The sequence below is a fragment of the Ambystoma mexicanum genome, chromosome 9 (assembly GCF_040938575.1).
Source record: "Ambystoma mexicanum isolate Mex_15411 chromosome 9, UKY_AmexF1_1, whole genome shotgun sequence".
NCBI lineage: Eukaryota > Metazoa > Chordata > Amphibia > Caudata > Ambystomatidae > Ambystoma > Ambystoma mexicanum.
The window spans coordinates 1,363,283,152-1,363,303,945 of NC_090931.1; the positions used below are offsets into that span (position 1 = coordinate 1,363,283,152).

The 20,794-nt window shown below is 44.4% G+C and overlaps 1 non-coding gene across 1 annotated transcript; it reads right to left on the minus strand.

Annotated features, from left to right (window-relative positions):
- Positions 1-12,533: 12,533 nt before the first annotated feature.
- LOC138490565 (U6 spliceosomal RNA) lies at positions 12,534-12,640 on the minus strand. The gene has a single exon (XR_011275511.1). It is a non-coding gene; the product is annotated as a U6 spliceosomal RNA (small nuclear RNA).
- Between the last annotated feature and the right edge of the window lie 8,154 nt (positions 12,641-20,794).

Here is a 20,794-nt window from a genome sequence, read left to right on the forward strand (position 1 = left end):
AGGCTAAAATAGTTTGAATTAGATTATTTTAACTAAGAGATTGGCTCTGCACAGTTCTGCTAGGTACTCACAATATAAATTTGAAATAGGCCTCGTCACGGATCTGGTCAACACGTCCAGCAGCGGTTCTCTCTGCTCGGCGGGTCAATCAGGCACTGGTTCTGCTCACAGCGATCCTGATCTCTGGTTCTGCTCACAGCGGTCTGGGTCGGTCTGCGGTTCCAGCAAAAGTTCTTGGCAAAGAATTCAAACAGCTCGCCCGGCTGTTGAATAGTTTGGTTAGGTTTGCTGGATTCTGAAGGCCTGCTGAGAATACTTTTGCTTGCAGTGGGCCTTCTAGGTTCAAAGTTCTGTAGTCTATGGGTCTCTGGTTCTGGTCTCTGTCTGGATGGGATGTCGGCCATCAAAATGCTCCGCAGAAATGGAAAATGAATGTCTCTACCTGTCACAGCAGTCTCTTTTTATGTGTTTTGGAAGTGGGTGTGTGCGTGGCATAACTGAGCCTGCCCCTCTCTACTTGTCATTGGCCCAATTCTCCCCTCTCCCATGATTGGGGGAAGGAAATGGATTGTCATCATGATGAGGTCTGTTTATGGGTCAGAGGATCCTCCCCTGGTCAATTTGCCCACAAATCTATATTTGATTCAAATACATATTTCGCAGATACACAATTTGTTGAATTTACATGTACACATTATATATTCCTTATGGTCCATGCTTGTCCGCCTCTGATCTTCCTGGGGGCTTGCATTAAAAAATGACAACATTTTGCGCTTTTTGGTCGGTTTACCAATATCGGACATTTACCAAAAATTACACAAATATGCGCAAGGAGTATGGACATTAATTGATGAAGTGTCCGATTTTTAACATGCAGACATTTGGAGTAAGACCCTATTTTCCGCTAGAAACTCCCCAGAATACACCACAGGGTCCTAACACCTCTTAAAACGTGCACAGACAAATCACAAGAATAATGATATTACTTATATAATTCTGACAAGTCCGTACTATGAATTATCCACCTTTTTTAAAATTATGCTCTAGCCCAGATGGGTGTGGTTTAGGTTCCAAAGCACATGGGGGAAGCTTCTGTCTGTCCCCGCCTCCAGCTCAGGTGGCTCCCAGAGGCACTTCTCCTTCCACTTCTCCCAAGAGGAAGCTATTTTACGACCCCCCCAATATAACATTTGCCTGAGCCCAGGACAGTGCTTTGTTCAACCTCCTGCAGGTGCCCCAAACCCTAATCTAATTAGAGAGGTGTCATCTCCTTTTGGTGGGGGCAGCAGGATGCAGCTAGGCCTGGGAAGAGTGGCTGAGCAGGTTTCTCCTGTCGGGGGTAGTTGTCAGGCAGAATTCAGCTAAATGTCACTTTAGTTCCCAGTTTAAATCAAACTTACAATTTTTACATATACATTAAATAATGACTTCCTTCAAGTCATTTCAGAATATAGTTTTACATTTTATCCACCTCTTAGCAAGTCTTTCCTTGGCCTGGTTTGGGTTCATCTGTTCAGTTTTACACAAAAGTCTGGTGGTTTTAAAACGCCGGCTTTCTGATAGTGGTGAGTACCGGTATTGCATCCATTTTTGAGTTGTCTTGAATTTGACAGGAGATTTTTGCTATTGTTTTGATGGGCATCCTTACATTTGAGTGGTTATGTGGAACCCCCCACAAGAAGGTTGTATCTTTGGAGTGGTCTTGTGCCAACTGCGCAGTTCTCCTGGATTCTGACGTGAATGTGGGCGGTGATAGCTCATCCCCACATCCACCCAGTCTATTGATTTAGTTTGTTCTGGGATAGAATAATGGGTGGCGACAGCTCATCCCCACATCTACCCAGTCTATTGATTCAACATGGGTCAAAACCCTTCACAAGTGTATTAAGAGTGTGATTTTTCAACTGCTTTCCTTTAGTGAAATGTGTTACAACGGATGTGTAAACAAATGTATATTCTTTTACTCAGAAAACCTTGAGTCAGTGTTTGTTTGAATCATAGTAATGGCTGTCCTTTGTGCAACTATTGATACTGCTCACTTGCTCTTGAGATAAGTCTGGCTGCTCAGCCATTGCTACCACTTAACTGTGTAGTACAGGCTTGTACCAAAGGTGAATTTGTACTGTCTCTTGTAGTATTACTTGTGTGTGGTGTTCCTAAAGGGTACTGCATATAATTCTGCCTAACACAGACTTAGCAAGGTGACTATCCTCACAGCACTGCCTGTTTGCTGCATATTGTACGCATATTGTACTCTGCAACATGCACAATCTCAATCACATGAGGTTTCTTGTAAAAACACATTTGCATGCTTTTGCCGTTTCCTCCTCCTCACGTTAGGCGCAATAGGATTTAAAATCTATGTTACGCTTCCTTCAATCTGTAATCAAACAAGGCCACATTCCTTATTTGACCAATTCTAGTTCCCCAGTTAATTGCCACCTAACGGCACGCACTGTACCCCCATGAGCTAACCTGCACTCATACGATTTTTCACCTGAATGCAATTAAGTCAACGCCACTTGCACTTTCCCATTTTAGCCATATAGGGACATTATGTCAGCACCAAACCACCCTGCTGCATATGCATCCCCTATACATATTATTGAGACATGTTCTTGAGTCAGTTTCACTCAGCCTTTACCTTGCTCCCATAGGTAGCGCTGCATACTCATGCTAAATCACATGGCAGCCCTACTCTCGGATTGCTGCAACAACCATCCCTGAAGACCCCAGCAGCCTCCTAGCAATCTCCAAACATGCATCCCTTCTGGTCGCCATTCTTTCCGTTCCAGGTAGGTGCTATATTCGCCTTCCCACACTGGTCTTAATGAACAAGCCCCCCTTCCGTCGACAAATTTTAAGCCTGCGTGTTTCTTAGATACCAGAATTTGACGTATCGTATTGAGATACACCGCCTGTACAGACAACAGCCTGCCATCCAATAATTTCTCTGTCATGACGCCGCCTAACTAAATTAGGTAGGACTCCCTTTCGCAGTGCCCTATTTCATTTGACCCGGTCCTTGGTCACCTTTTAAAAATACCTTCATTTTTAACTCCTTTAGGTGCACGTGTCCACACTTTATTTGCCATCGTCTATACCAGAATCACTGTCCTGATGACAGTTTGGTGCCTACAGCGGTTCTGCTTAACCCACTCAGTACCTGCTCTAGTTCCAATTCTCCTGAAACCTGAAACACCTATTCTATGTGTTGACAATGATTGTGTACCGCTATTTATGCAGAAGTACATGAAATACCAGTCACATTTTCATACTAGCCCACACATATGCATATTGATTTGTGTTGTGCATACCTTACGTGCCAAATAGGCACATGTCTACTTTTAAATGTGTGTCTATTGAAGAAAGTAAATTTTGCATTAAGATATTTCTATTTCTTGTGATGTTTTTGGCTAGTATATGTTAATCTAGCCTCGCTGCAAATACAGGGACACCTCCTGTGCGCCAATGACAAGGGTAGCCTTTGACTCTATTCTCTCTTTTGCTTTGTTGGGGCAGCCAAATTCTTTGATTTTCTTTTTATTTGTGCAGTTTGGCCTGCTTGCCCTTGTATTTGATCTCCTTCAACTTATTAAAGATCGGAGAATTATATTCAACTTGGTCATTCGCTCGGTCTTGAATGTCATTAATGACCACTGCTAAAACAAGGTGGTTCCTGGGAGTCCCTCTCTACCGGCCTATATCTCGGGAGAGTCTCAAACAGATTCTTTAGCTCACCATCCCTTCACAGAAGAGAAATTTCCTTTACATCTCAGTCTTTGTCCTGCCCAATTGCAGCCCAGCACCGAAATGCCTGGCAATTCTCTTCTGAACAAAAGTACCAACAGCAACCACAAACACGTGTTTTGGCCTGGTTGGGCCTCGTTAGTGAGCTTCAGCTGTGCCCCTCTAAGAACAGTGAGCAAGGTCTTAAGGGCAGAGTCTGGCATTCCCGCTGGGGGATTTGAAGCTCTGCCCTCCCCTGCTGTACAATTATCGGTTCCCCTGTCATATTTGCCACAATTTCAACCGATGGCTACACCATCGATGGGTTATCAGCATTAGAATCAGGCACCCACTTTCAGTTTAGCTGTAAAACGTGTTTGGACCTTTGCCCCGGAAGTGTACAGGCTTTGTGACAGGTCATCTGGAAGCCCTGTGTCCACACAACCTTTATTGCCACTGATGTTAAAAAAAGTGGTATGCTCACGGATTTTAAGAATCTTGCAGGGCAAGAATAAATGCAGGCAATGATGCTGATGGCTCATTAGAGCTGCCTGCCTGCTGGTCTTCTCCCTGTATTAACCTCAGGATTTTATACGAGAAGAACGAGGCTGAATCACTCGAGTTGGAAATTGGTTGTAATACTGGCGAGTGATCAAGCATAGGCAGAGATGCTGGGTAGTCTGCACTGGCCCTGAATGTCGAGTCTTCTCTTGCTTCCCCTACAACGGTATATTCTGTATCTGCAGGGACATTTGTCCTGGCCACCATCAAATGCTGCCGCACCCTCACCTCATCCGGGATACATAACCCCTGAGGATGCTTTAAGGGATGTTTATTGTTCAAATTAAGTTTTGCAAAATGCTCAAAACATTTGGAGCATTCATTACAACCTCCTCTTTAGACAGATCAATAAAATGCGCCCCGTCAATCATGTTGGTTTCCATGTCTCGGATCCAGGCCAAGATGGCTGTAGAACATGCTGGTGACACAAGATTAGTTTGAAGATCCGATATCGAGATAATTTTGCCTCACGCTCCACAACTACATTAACCAGCATAATCCGGCCACTTCTTTCAGCATGCCATCTAACTGCCCTCAGTCCTTCTGTCCTCGCGGGATGACACGGCTATCAGCAAAATGTCATTAGAAGAAGTAGGTTGTGCTTTTTTTTCTAAGCACACAGAAATTTGCCATATCCACAGATGTGCGTGACAAATATTTTAAAAAAAACTTATTGTTGACAACTTTTCAATTTCCTTCACTGGCCCAATCCTGGAAAAATACCAGTTTGTCACCCAAATTCCAGCCGAGAGGTAAACATCAGCAAAGCTTACCCGACCCTCAGTTGTCACAAAAAGGTCACTATGTTCACTTAGACTCCACCAGCTCATCCTCCGCTGGTCACGCGCCGTCACCCGGTCTCCTGCTGTGGACTGCCGGTGACTGCCACACTTTTGCGGCAGCGCTTGGCACTGGTCTTAGTTTATATAAAACCGCCTCCACGTTACAGGGACAGCTGCCCCACTGAATTCTCAGGCACAGGCTGAAGAACAAAAACACAATCCACTCTCAGTGCCGGTTATTGCCACACTTGCTGCCTCACTTTTGCATTTGCCCCACACATCACTGACATGCCTGATCCTTGCCCTTCAGTAAAGATAAGAAATCAAAATATCTGTGAAGGGACTTCAGAAAGGGCCATGGCGCTTAGTCCTCATATGTCCCACGTCACCACCTTTCAAACACACCCAATCTGCTTGCCTCTGACCTAACCTAGAACAAAATAATTGATGGGTGGAAGGTTTGAACATACCTTAACCACTGGTAGTGCTCTTGACAGCATCCCATGCCACTGTTTATTTTTCCCTGTCTGCATTTTAGTCTAAAGGGGACAGCCATATGCAAATGAGTCTGGTTCTGCCAACCATGGGAGACGTCCATCTCAAACTGCTGGACCATGTCCCCTCTCCATGAAACACAACCCATACATGAGTCAGCCTTGTTGCGCCTTATCTCTGAACTTCTGCTTCATTCCCTTTGTTGTAGTGAAAAAGAGACCCACGTCTGGGCATACCCTCCCTCACATGGGGAGATGAACTATGAATGTCAGACCATAGGAAGAGTCAAGGAAAGGTCCCATCTCAGCATCCTCTCAACAATAGATCTCTATAGCTGTCTTTGGCCCTTAATCAGGATATGGATGTATTGAAATATTCAATAGTTTTGAGAACAGTACGCCTTAAGAGCTGAGTCACAAAACGGCTGCATGTCCAGAGAAACAGCCCATAGAGGAAACATGTGAAATAACTAAAGCTGTTCCTTATAACTTGAAATAAAGCACATTCACAAGGGACAATGGGCCTCATTACGCGGTAGGTGCCGGTGCTGGTAATCCCTTACCACCCTATTCCGAGGTCTCTTAGCGGGTCCCTTCCTTAACGCCTGCTTTTACCAGGCGTTATGCATGGGACCCGTTAAGGGACTTCAGAGCTAATAACGGTACCGCAAATTGCAGCACCGTTATTAGCTCCATCACCATTCCCGTTGAGCCCTATGGGGGCTCGAATGGGAATGGGGAATGGTTCCCGGAATGGGTATTTACCGGGTCCTCCAAGGTTGGAATGACCTGGGAGGTCCCTATTTCGGGAACCGGACCCGGAATGCGGTAAGGGGGTAGCCATGGTGCTAATAGCACCATGGCTCCCTCCTACCACGTAATGAGGCCCAATGTGTGTACATGAGTGAACAGCAGTAATGGCATACATATAATATACACATAATATACAGCTACTAACTGCATTGTTCTTCACTGGGAGGCTAATGCTTCTTCAAACATTTCACATGCTTCTTATAAGTGAGACGTTTGTGTTTGTGTCATTGTCTTCTGTTTATTTGTATCATCCATATGAATTGCATCTTTCTCAGATCTGCAAAACACCTTAAGTGCATTGTACTAAACCACAATGCACTTTACACAGCCTGAACAATTTTAAACTGAGTGTTCAATACCCCATTGAAGGGTATTTTCAGAGGTCAAAGTGGCCCAGCGCGATGCTCCGTTACCTTTTGTTTTTAATGTTTTACTGTTCCTATACTTTTATTTTGAAAACCCATCATTCGGTTTAGTTTCAAAATGAAAGTGTAGGAAGAAGTTGAAACTTGCACTTCAATGCACTGCACTGAAAAGTGCCTTAAACAGCAGGGGCCAGATTACAGAAATGTTGCACAGATGCAAGAACTAGTTTGCACAGTGTTGGCACTAGGACAAAGCTTGTCTGATTTTTTAAAAACACTGGGACATATTAGAAAACCTTTGCACAGTGCCAAATGCAGTTTGACATGGCATAGGTACCACAGCAAAAATTGCCCCTGTGCAAAAAAGATACATTTTGAATTTACAGTTGTTAAAATAGGGCACACTTTGCCATAGTGTTAATATTGTGCAAACTAGCACTTGCACTGGTGCACATTTTCTGTAATCTGGCCCCAGGTGTGCTTGTTTGTGTGTTGCGATTGTGCATGAGAGGGGGTGTGGCGATGGTTTTGTGTGGAGCTGTGGCAGGTCAGCAGGGAACATAGTTCCTCTACTGCTTTTCGTACACTTCAAACACTGGTTATTTTCATGTACCAGCTTTATTGTGCCACTAAATTGTGCCATAGTGTTAATACTGTGCAAACTAGCACTTGCACTTGTGCACATTTTCTGTAATCTGGCCCAGGTGTGCTTGTTTGTGTGTTGTGATTGTGCATGAGAGGGGCTGTGGCGATGGTTTTGTGTGGAGCTGTGGCAGGTCAGCAGGGAACATCGTTCCTCGACTGCTTTTCGTACACTTCGAACGCTGGTTATTTTCATGTACCAGCTTTATTGTGCCACTAACAGTCCCTGGTATTTTCAAGTGTATGGTTTTATCATTCGTAGCGTTCAGGGTTTCAGTTTTACCCACCTGTAAAATGGCTTGGTCTGTGATCAAATATAGCTCAGCTGGCAAACCCCATCTGCGAATGCCAGAGGCCAGTGTGAAATCAGGTGACCGTCTTTCACTTTCATTCGCAGCGGGCATGTTCCTCCTCCATTTAACATAGCAGATGACCAAACTGCTCCACTTGCTTACAATGTCAGCAGAGCCTTGGTGTCTTGTGAAGTCTTTAACTGGAGGGGCGTAAGTATTTGTACCGATATGCAGGAGCGACCAAGCGCAGCGAGGGAGCCCACACCACCCAAGAGAACTTTTTTAAATAATGGGTGAAAATGGTGCATTTTAAACCACACTTTTAAAAAAAAAAGCCAAATAATTTGCAATTGGGTTCTGTGGGGAAACTCATGAAAAAAATCCAACAGATGCAAATCGCCAACGTGCACAGAGTTTTCATGATGCCGTTCCCCACAATATGTGCAAGTATAAAATATTTTCACGATGTCTGTACCCATACATTTCTATACTGATTGCACCAATATATGCCATTATTTGCACATATAAGAACATACTTATGTTTGCTTTGCACATAATTCCAATAATGATACTATAGGAAAATATGCCCACAATGGTTCTGCCAATTTATGCCAGTACCCTCACAACATACTCCCGTTGGCTTAACCAAAATGCATTCCGCAGTGCAAAGGTATATCCAAACTGGCTGCACCAAAATGCCATTCTAGCTGATTTTCCCCAATCTTTTTTGTCAAATCAGTCAACATTAAACTCATATTGCATCTACAAATCAAAATGAATGCTTTCAATGTAGTATAGCATATTTCATTAAGACCATATGCACAATCAAAATGCTAGAAAACATGTTAGCCCGGGTCAAACTGTAGCATATAAATTTACTTTGGACACCTACTGGCAGTCTCTTTCATTTTAAGAAGTACAAAGGCATCGATCTGACTTGGTGAACACATTTATCTTGTGCTTCAATCCAAGCATTGCCATTAAAACAATGTTGAGGGGAAGATTCTTTCTTTAAGGAAAGGATATATTAACCATTAGTTGTCTCTAGTCTCCACGTTGTTCACATTTACCGGACTAAACAGGACATAGATGATAAACGGCGCAGGCAATTACTACCGTGAGCATTTCGTTGTCAGCACCCGCATTCATATGCATACATTTTTAGTCAATCGAAATGGTGAAGTTGGGGTATTTTCATGTCAGGGGAGTGAGTAGAAGAGTAGATTGGGGATAGGAGACCTCTCATTCTCACAGCAGTCCTTAAGTGGGTGCTTTCAGACATAATGGAGAGAGTAAGCTGCTTGTAACATTGAAGCTGCTCTACAATAGCCTCAACAGAATGCATAAATAAGTGAGATGCCCCCACCCCCCACAGATAGGTTTGCCACTCCCCCACCATGTCTGTAGTTATCGCCTCTCCCAACATTTGACAGGTTAGCACGCCCAAAAATGTAGGTTTTGTTGCTCTCCTGTTAAAATAATACCAAAGCATCAATCCTATCCCTCTAGTGTGCCTGTTCCTCTGTGAGTGTATTAATATTTGCATTGCTACACATGAACACTGGCCAGGGCACTGCACTTAGCATAGCATAGACTTTGCATGCTTAGAGTGGAAAGCAGTCTGAGGCACCCATGGGGGTGGCCGACATTAATGATTTGTCTGCCCGCCACTGGTGCCTAAGACTGCATTACACTCTCAGCTCAGCAGCTCTCTGCTCTGCAGTGAACACACGCTCCTCACTCACTGGGAAGTTTGAATGAACACTGGCCTGGGCAGTGCACTTTAAATGCAGTGCAGTGCCTGTTAGGGAGAATATCTTATAAGGCTAATTTCCCAAACCTAGTGAGTCCCCCAGCAGCTTTGCTGGATTTTTGGGGTTTGTTTTCTTCTCCTGCTAAGAGTGAGACTCTCACCTCCCACTCTTAGGCACAATTTGAGGTATGTCTTTGACTTTTTGTGTGCTTATGGGCTATGGGGTCTTTTACTCCATAGGGTATCATCTGTTTTTCATGTGTGTTACACAGCACCCTCAGTGCAGTAACACAGGGGTGTCATAGTGACCCCCAAACATAGACTCCATACCCAGTGACTGACTACTGTCCCCCAGGGCATGTAAAGTCACCATTGACTTTACTAGTCCAAAATTGTGAACAGAACCAGTACAAACAATCATATTATGGAAGTACTGGAAGGGGTTAATTCGATTGCTCCTAGGTCTGTTTTCAAGGAGCACTGTCCAGTCCCCCCTTGTCGAGTTTCTGGCTGGTGGCAGTGGTTACCACACAAAATATTCCACCGGGATATTTCCTATGGGATATTCCCATTGATTTTAAACACACCACTTTTTGGTGAAATGTTGAAGATACCGCCTGGGTTCCACAGGATGTGTGGGGAGGGGAATTGGCACCCTGGACTGCGTTGCCTTAGCAACTCAAGTCACACTCTGTTCTGATTGGGCCAGTGGTGAGCCGCCCGGCTCTACAGGTTACGTGCTCACATCTGTTTTATCAAATCATGGTGTTTTAACTCTGACTAATAGTTATCAAGGGAGGTGTGTATACTTTACATGACTGTGTTTTAACTTGCTTTTGATTTAGAGTGCTAGTATATTGCCTAAAGTGTGGTGTTTTAAATAAATAATTATATACTTTTTATACAAAGCTCTGATCAGTGGTTGTTTGCTCTACTGTCTTTTTAGCCCTATTGTGTATACTCAATATACTGCCCTACTCTTCTTGAGAGGAGTTTGACTGCTCAGCCACAGCTACCAGGTAAATCTGGGTGGTGCTGACTGCTACCAATTGGGTTTACTGGCTACTCCTGTAGTCTTAATCTTTTTGCAGTGTTCCCTAAGGGAACCGCACAGGATTCTGCCTAACAGTGCCCCAAGGCAGTGTTCACACTTCACAATGAGTGAGCAAAGGGCCCTTGGCCGTCCGGCCTGACTCCCGCACCTGTAGACCCCCTCTGGCACTGGAAACGTCCCACTTTTGCTCCAGGCTATGTGAGAGGGGGTCTAGTTCTCTCACACAGCCTCAAGCAAAAGTGGGACTTTTGCGGTCCAGGAGAGGGGGGTCTGGGACACTTTGGGTAGCTATCACCGGGTTCCAAGTTCTGCAGGGCAGGGTATGTACTGCAGAACTTGGGACATTTAAAAAAAAAGGAAGAAAAATGTCTAGACTGCAAAAGTCCTGCCTTTGTTCCAGGCTGTGTGGGGCTCTATCCCTTTCACACAGCCCGAAGCAAAAGCGGGACTTTTGCAGTCCAGGGGAGTGGTGTCTATCACTGTGTCACAAGTTCTGCAGTGCAGAGTCTGCACTGTAGGATTCGAGACTTAAAAGAAAAAAAATAACTTACCGGCGCTGGGTCTTGTACAGCCAGATCCTCTGCCTCTCGTCTCCGGTCATTAGTGTGGACTGCAGAGCCTGACCCACATGCAGGAAGTCACAAAACGAAACCGAACATAGCCTATGGAGTTTGTTTGCTTTTGTTTCAGTTCCTGCACATGGGTGGGTCCCCATAGCAACATCACTGTGACCCACCCTCAGCATTCTGTCCCCTGTCCTATCTCTTGCACTGATTGACGCCACCCTCGTCTGTTTGAGGGACAGGACAGGGGCTAGGCTAAGAAAAGGATGCCTTGGGGGTGATTCTTTCTTAATGCCCCCAGGCATCCTTTTCAGTTGAGTTTATTGGCTTTTACTGCTGGCCCAGGAGGGTCTGCAGTGCGCATATGCGGCAAGCCTGGGTAATTTCAGCGCTCCCAGTTGCACATGCACTGCAACCCCCACCATGCCCATGAGTAACAGGATTTTGCTGTTACTCGTGGACCTTGTGGAGGTTGTCATTGTTGGTGGGGTTCCGCCCCTCCCGCCTCCATGGCCTAGCCGTACCTGCAGCAGGGAGACAATGACCAACGTCATGAGGATTTAACATGCAATGCACTGCACATCACAAAAATACATTGTAGTTTACCGCAAGGTGCTGTCATTTCATGGAAGATACAGATGGACTTTGCTCAAATGGCCTATACATAACTGGAAAATACTTTGCCACACAGAAAATCACAGTGATTTAACAGAAAGACATGGACATTACTAAGAGGCAGTCTACTTCAATACAGAGCAAAGCAATACACTGTAAGGAGTCGCACTGTAATTCACAGGACATTCGTGTATTTAAATAGAAGGCACAGCATCACATTACCAGGCATTGTAATTCTACACCAGCACTTTGTTTTACTGCAACACTACATTTTACCCGAAGGCCTGTAAGGAACTCATGGTGGCAACAGTAAAGATAGACACAAGTGATCACAGTTCAAGGGTGTGTATTGAACTTTATAATGGATGAGATACACGCCTAAACTACACCTAAATCTAAGACCATTAGATAATAATAAAGCAGTCTGGGGGCATCTTGTCAAATAAAAAGGGCCTATACTAAACAAATTACTAAAAGAGTGTGGGATAATGTTCACCAGAAATGAAACAAGTGTTCACAAAATGAAAGTCAGGATGGTATAGCTGGGTCTCTCTTTCCCACGTTTTAAGCACGGGACAAGGCGGGACTTCTAAGCACAGCCCACTCCTGGGCCTGAACAGTGTAAGTTTCACAGTTCCTGTACAGCGATATCAAAACCTTCAGAGATTGAGGTTCTTTTCTGACAAAGTCTCTTGCCTTAGAAGGCCTGTTGATACACAATGAAAAACAAACAAAAGTTATCTCTGTGATCTTGCACCTTGGACAATTTGTCTTTGCCCCCTAGGATTTCCCTCTGCCGGGCTTGGAAACCCCTTGCAACTTGGGCCTCGCTTCGTCGGGTTCACTACGGTCTTTCAAATGCAGCTTGTAATGTTCTAGAGTGTATTCACAAATTTGCATGTCATCCTTGCGCAGGGGCCATGCTAATCTTCTCTGAATCGTTCCAATTTTAGTATATGTGCTGCGAAGCGAGCACATGTTCTAGAGACTTAATGTCCTGTTGAACAATGTCTCACTGTGGATAACCCTCGGCCGGGTTCACTCCTGTCAGATACACAGTTCAACTTGCTTTATAACAGTACAGGATTCACTTTCCATTTGGCATCCCTTCATCAGGTTCATATAGCCATTCTAACACATTGTTCACAGTTTACTCTGTTTTATCTCAACCTGTCAACTTGGGCCTTCCTCCATTGGGTTCACTATGACCTTTCTTTTATACAGTTCGTCTATTGCTCACTTTCTTTTGGTATCCCTCAATTGGGTTCACACTTGCCTTATTCCACAGTTCACAATCTTATCGGAAAGTATAGTTCCCTTCCCCTAGCTTGCCTCTAGCAACGGATCGGAGAATTTCAATTGTAAAAGGGATTTGATGTGACCCTTGTAGGACCACTCTGACGCCTAACGCCACCCTTACCTAGGGCCCTCTGGTTCTCGTAATTTCAACAAAGGTCCCGGTCAGAGTCTTTTTGAATGAGCTCCCATGTGGTGCCAGATCCATCTGCACCTGGTCCTCAACTGGGCTTTCTTTAAAGTTCAGTCACACACACATACAAGTTTTTTCTATTTCGAATTCCTTGCAGTCAAAAATGTTGCTACTTGCAACCTTGGGCTCAACACAGTTCGGTTTGCTATCAGCTTCCTCCGACTCACCGGTTGTGCTGAACCCGTTGGCTTCTTGCATCACTGGAGTCAAAGATAGTGAGTGCCATGGTAGCCAGCTTGCCTCCCCGCCTGCTTTATCAATGCGGGAGGCCCCTGTGCACCGTTGACATCTGCTGCTCCGCACACCAGCTGTAACTCCTGGTCTTATGATTTCCGTTTCGGAGGCATTGGGGGTCTGAGATGAAAAGGGCAAGGGTAGTTCCCCCTTCGTAGCCCTCCAAGTCTCGCCTCCTTTCTCTTCCGCTTGAACTGCCAGTTTAGTGTAGCTGTCTCCTCATGCGTTTAGCCTTGCTCGAAGTGTGCTTTCATGCTCCGCCTTTTATCCCTGTAGGGAATGTAAAGGGCCGTCAGGTGTGCATGATTATTGTCAAATATCTGACTCTGCCTGACTCATGTGTTGGGACATGTCTGGTAAACGGCTCTGGTGTTAGTCAATTATCTAATACAGTGTAAGACAGTGTTCGCTTTGGAAAAAGGGGAGGGTTAGAGTCTCCAGATATCCTATGGTGTAGGATGGGGGAAAGGCGTCATAAGGAACGGGGTGGTTGGTTAACACGAAAAAGTGAGTTTTCTATGGTAGTTGAGATGAATAAGGGGATTGTGGAAATGGTAGTGTTTCATCAAAGCATACTGGAAGTTCAGGAAATAATAATCAGAGGGACGGGGAGGAGGATGACTGGGAGTATTCAGATAGGACACAGGAAAACAAGGATTCGGGGACATGTAATTTCAAAGTGCAATGTGGTTTGTGTTTCTGGGGGATTTACCATATACAGAGGAGTTGTTGGATCTAGGTAAGAGAAATTCATTGGGTGGAAGGGAGGTAGGTGGGATACATCCTTCAAAAATATAAAGGGCAACCCCGAGTTTTTCATTATAAGGGGCTGATACTCAAAACAGGGTATTTCAGTAGACAAAATAAAGATTAAAGTAAACAGCTACCCCTACCTCTTCTGTGCAGGTCTAGTGATCCCTCTCAAAATACAATGCAGATGTTGGAAGCATACTGCACAGAGCAACTCATATTCTTCTCTAAAAAGTGTGTAATAGTTTATTAAACAGTTTCTCATGAATGTAAATCAAAACAGAATGCAATAAAACATAAATAGACTTAAAAAGTGTGGGGTTAGTAAAGGTGTGTTCTTTTCATCTGTGGGACAGATTAAGATGGTGTATACATAGTAGCTCTAACAGGGTATGCTTCTAGGGAAAAACAATATTCAGTCCTTCGGTGTTCCAGTTTTGGGTGCACCTAGATGAAATGTGTTGTATACAAGAGGTTCTTCTAATGTATTAGCCTGCAGGGTTTGCAAGGAATGGCTCTGCTACCCGTTATGGGATGTTATCTATGGTACGTTGTCGACCATGGCTCAGCTACCTCTTTGGATGGCTCTTTCCTGGGCTGCACTTATCAGCGCAGCCCTGGTTTAAGAAGGCTGCTGCTCTTATTCGTCTTTGTATGGCTACTCAAGGGCTGGAGCTGGCAATTTCCATCTGGAGAGATATGATATGACATTTATAACTTGTCTGTACACAAGTGTTTCTAGGCACAATGATGTTTGCCGCTAGTCACCCTTGTCAGCCATGCTCCTCTGCTAAACCTCCGCCCACTTCCCAATCCCCCTAATATACTGAATGAGGAACCTGCACTGCCTATGCTCTGACCCCGTGTTGAGATGAAGCGAGTCAGATATACTCTTCACTGACACCCTGATGCTACTCATTCTGGCTATTAGCAATTCCTTCTGAAGTCTGAACTTTTTACATCCCATCATATAGTGATCCACCGTTTCTGCGCTATCTGCTGAAAGCGGCACTCACAGCAGGACCTCCCACCCTTCAAAACATTTGATTTCATTGGCTGTCAAAAAGCAATACAATGTAAGAATTTCTGTGACTGACAAAGCCACAAAGACATTTCAAAACAAACTGCGAATTCTACAAATAATGTCATACTGGCTGGGCCACACTAGAAACACCTGCAAGCTGCCTAATTGAAACACTGCAGTTCTTTACGATACCAGCGTGGAGCTCAAAGGGCTCTGTGCAGATTACAAATAAATCTTGCATACCTTGGGTTGCACCCCTGTGCCTACAAGGCATGCCCACAGCACACCTGGGATGTTCCCAGTGCAGGGCAGCAACATATTTCTTATATTATTGTCTGGGGTGGGAGAGTGAGTGATGCCCAGCAGCCAGCCCCCATCCCCACCCGGAGCAACCAGCGGGGAACCATTTGGGCAAAACAAGAAAACACCAACCGACCAAACGTTGGGTGGTTTGAGCACCCTGAACTTTTTAAACGGTTCCAAAGAGTCATCCAGAAAATGTCAACCAAGGATAGGGCCTTGAGCTGGAGGAAAGCCAAATGCCATTCCACACAAGGTCATATAAAATGCCTGACAGGCTGACATGGGCCTGGAATGCCCCCACATGATGAGGCAGAAGGTTGAACGTTTTCTTTATTTACAGCACTCTTCTGCTGGAAACAGAAAACAAAATGTTACATTATTCTAAGGGGACTTTTGAGAAGGGGAAGGGCTACAATGACTATTGGGGGTCTAGTAAGGCAGATGGGTGCTTTTAGAAGGTGCAAATGGCGGATGGTTTCCAACACAAATAGTGTCACAGAAAGATTCACAGAAAACAGAACATGTCCCAAGTAAATTGATAAAAATATTAAAACAATATTTAAATATTTACGACCAGATGTTTACATGACAAGAGACGACCATTGGCTGTTCAGTCTTGGGGCTCAGTTAAATTGATTGTTTAAAATTAGACACTGCCACAGCACTGATTGTTTGAAGAGTCAATAGTGGAGTGAAGAGCAGGCACAGTTAAGTAAAGTCGAACCGCATCACACAGCAACAAACCAAATGAGGTCTGCAACACTAAATTAACAGCCGAGCCATTGGAGGCCACTTAAAATAAGCGTGCCTTGGGAAGATTTTGCACATATTGGTTGTGTGTGGGGAAGTTAAGAGAAACACCTCCTCTGTGAGAATAAAACACAACTTACTCTAACCATTGTTAGGGAGAATTCTCCAGAATGGCTAATTTCCCTTACTTACTGGGTCCCTCAGCAGCTTTGCTGGATTTCTAGGATTTATTTTTTCACCTGGTAAGAGTGTGAGCCTTCTTTCCCACTCTTACATGTGTTTTGCTGTGTGTGTTTAGCATGTTTGTGTTCATAGACTGTGGAGCCTTACCGACTCCATATGCATCATCTTTTTACTGTGTGTTACAGAGCACCATCAGTGCAGTGACACAGGGTTGCCTTTTCAACTTCCCAACTCAGACACTGACTACTGTCTCCCAGAACATGTAAAGTTGCCATTGACTTTATTAGTCTTTTTAAATCCACAGACCCAGTACAAACTTTCTTACATAGAGTACTCGAAAGGGTTACTAGTTATCCCTTTTTGTCTGTTTCTCATGGAACATTGTTTTGTTCCCTTTTCATTAAGATGTGGGTGGTGGCAGTGGTACCTACCTTATTTTTCCTACCGCGGTTATTTTAAATAGCCTTGGTATTGTTTTAGGCTATCTTGGTAGCCTCGAACTTAAACCCGCTGGACCATATTTACTTTTATAGCTTCTGGCTGGGTTTATTCACCATTTCTTTCTGTGAATGTATATCTCGTATTTTACTCTGTGCGCCAAACCAGGTTTGGTTCCTTTGTTCACCGACCCTTCACGGGCTTCTGCATAGAAGCCCTCCTTAGGCGTCTGTATGTCTGAGGGGCACAGGATGTGAGGGAGGGGTTTGAGAGCCCCTGCACATGGTCTCCTTGGAGATCCATGTCGCACTCTGGTATGATTGTCTGTGGAGACTGTCCCGGCGGGACAGCCACCCTGCTGTGTGATTGACAGCCAGGCTGGGTGAATGGGGGAAAACTGCATACAAAGCAGGTCTCTGGGAATGAGAAGGCAGAGTCACCACTGGATCGAGAGAACTGAAAAGGAGTTGACAGAAGAGGACCCCTACCATGACTGAACCGCCCGGTGAAGCCCTGATGCAGGTCTGAATCTTCAGACTCCAGTGACAGAGAAGATCCACCAGGAATCTTCTTCCCCTGAGCTGATGGGACCAACCAGTTCACGCAAACTGCAAGCCAGTCCTCCCTTCTCTGGTCGAATTTGCTGTGCACAGCTACAATGAACCGGATAGCCAGGAAGGTCGGACCCTGCTTGGGTTTTAAGGAGCGCACCTTTTATTTGTTGCTTTGCTCCGCTGCTGCTTTCTTCCCTGGGCAGTGCAGGACCCTCCAGTCTTCCTCCTTCTTGTCAGTCCGACAGTTGCTTCAGGAACCATGAGCATGCAGGACCTGCCAGGAATGTCTGCCTCAGCTACAGCATTCTTCTGCCCTAAAGGTACTGTGCTAAACCGGTTGTTTGTTTCGCCCAGCCGCAGTGAAAGTGTGTGAAATCTTTTGCCAATCTGAGGGCTTGTCCTTCTCTATTCTTTAAAGTAACTTTTCATCTAATCAACTTCGTTCTGAACTCTTGGCAAAGACTTAACCATGAACTACCCTGAACTGTGTGATCCTCTGCAAAGACTTTGATCCATTGACTTTGGCCCTGGCCTCTTGATTTGATTTCCTCACTGTTGTTCATTTTTCTAGATTGCTCTGCTTACTTACTTGTTGGTGCTTCTCAACTTCTGTCTAACTTTGTCTTTCCCTCCCTTTTGAATTACTGGAGGGCCGTTTTGCTCACACTTCATTTTGAGCCTAACTTGTCCAGAATCTAGGTGTGGTGTAGTGTATTAGCATCATGATTTTTCAACTGCTTGATAATATTGAAATGTTTAATAACTGATGTGTAAATACATTGTATATTCTTTTACTCAGAAACCTTGAGTCAGTGTTTGTTTGAATCATGGTAACTGATGTCCTTTGTCTAACTATTTGATACTGCTCACTTGCTCTTGAGATAAGTCTGGCTGCTCAGCCATCGCTACCACTTTACTATGTAGTACAGGCTTGTACCAAAGGTGAATTTGTACTGTCACTTGTAGTCCTAATTGCGTGTGGTGTTCCCAAAGGGTACTACATATAATTCTGCCTAACAACCATTGACATGTAGGATTCAGCATAGTGGATCCCTTGATAGGTCAGCAGAAGTGTTATCCTACCAATACAACTTTCAAGGATAGGCAAGTCCAAATGTTGAAACAATGGGATATTGAATGTGCAGAATAAACCTGATAATATTCTGGTAGATACTAAGATTGTTAAAGAAGAGGTGATACACAAAGCAGTACCCAGAAAATACTCTCAGGAATGTAACTATTTTAGGGACCCACCAACCTGGTTGCCTGGTGTGGAAGGGTCAAGAGTACACTGTGTAAAAACAGAATGAGGAAGGAATCATTAAGGCTAATTGAGGAATGAGGTAGTATTTGCCCCCCCTCTGTGTTGTGTGTACTTGGAAATACATTGAATGAATGTGTTTAATATAGAAATTCTACAAGAGTGTCTGGTCTTGCAGTGATGGGTTACACATTTGAAGGATAGCTCAAGGGCAACACTTTTGTCATGGAAGCAAATCAGTGCAGCGCTACATAGATTTGAATCCTGATACCACCTTCGAAACCACTACCTGGTACTAAGCACGTTATAAAAGAATAACTATAATTATAACGTAAGAATAATGAGTCTTTTAGCAACCTTTTTTCCATACTCTATGGACCACCATACTGTTTGCTTTTGTTTTTGATTCTGTCCTGACGTTTTACAGGGAAGTGAAGACTTCAGCTTCACTCAGCTGGCTTTTTGCTCTTTTTGTAATGGGGAACACATATTGTTATATGGCATTCTGCCTGTATTCTCAGGTCAGGAAATCCCATATAAGGTCATGGACTTGCCCGGGAAAGATGCTGATATTGCAGCCTAGTGCTGCCTTTGTGTGTGTGTGGCTCAGAAAGTAGTTTCGACTGTCTGGTCCCACTCCTCATCTGCGGTGCCAGAGAGTCTGGGTGTGGGACATGAGCAAAACCCATAGCGGTCCCTGATTGGACCACTGCTGGATGTTTGAATGGTGCAGATCTTTACTATTGGTGGGCTTAGACTTTTAGAATAAGAAGAGGACTCCTGCAGCAATTTCTTCAGATCAGTGTTGGAGCCACGTATCCTGTGTAGAAGAGCATATGACTGGGGATATGTGGAAGACTCCCAAAGAGGCTGAGCATCCCCTTCCTGGAAATGGCCTGGATTATCTGATATCTAAGGCCCCCTGCAGTGTTTTAACACCTGGACTAGTGATACCAACCCGCCTGCATGCATTCTTGAGGATCCAGCTAACCTGAGCCGTCCGAAGTGTCCTTGGACCACACAGTGGACTGACCCACTCTCCAGTGGGCAACCTCAATAGAATCATCGCCAATATGCATTCATCACCGGATCTTCGGGGGATGCCAGCTTGTGCGATATGTTGCCCTCCTGCCGAATTTCAGCATCTCAACATCAAGGGATGCTGTTCTGGAAGGTTCTCTTCAACCACAACTGGAAAGAAGCCTGCTGCCATCCGTGTGCGGTAGCTGTTGCTGGAGCTTGCCTTTAGCCGCATCTTGAAGTATCCTGAGGAGTTCTGCATCTGTGCCTTCTGCATTTATTCTTCACAAAGGGTTGCACTCTTCTCTTGAAACCGACCAGAAGAATCCTTGCACCCGCAGCTCCTGGGCAAATCTCACTGGAACCAACAGTGGGAACATCTTCCTCTAGCAAACCCTACTTGACCCATCCAGTCATCTGGGAAAATCAGAGTCCTGGGGGTAGGTAATTACAATCCTTTCACTTCCCCCTATTCTCCTTAGAATATACCTTACAATAAACGTGGGTTAATCCATTCCATATCTTTTTGATCATCAGATCTAAAAGCATGTATCTCAAAGACAGGAGTATAATTTGGATGACCTGTAACATTGTTGAAATATCTTATGAAACATTTTCACCACCACCAGAATTCTTCCTACATCAGTCAACTCTCCTAAGAAGAAGCTTTGTGACCTTTTGACACAAGGCCCCATAAATGATAGGGATAGGATTTAGAAAGATAGGATATCATTATTGTGAACTGGTTCCATTCTACTGCATCAATACTTTTTTTAGTTGTCTTATATATTGTATGCATTCCTACAAACCAAATGGTGAGTGTATATATGTTTGATAATTGAGTATTGTGTGATATTATATTACCTGCTAAATTTATTTCTTAGTTTGTGTTTTGAGGGTTATAACAAATATAGTAAGTGTGTACTTACCTGTCTACTTGAATTATTGTTTTTTGACTCTGTGGTCTCATTGTGGACCTCTGACCCCACTCACATTCTCCGGAGACTATGCCTTGACCACTTTCCCTGCTTACCTTGATTGGGTTTGGCTAACCTCTCAGAGATCCCCTGTTTGTTACAACTAGGGAAACCTAAAATCTACCCACCAGGCCAGATTCTAATAAT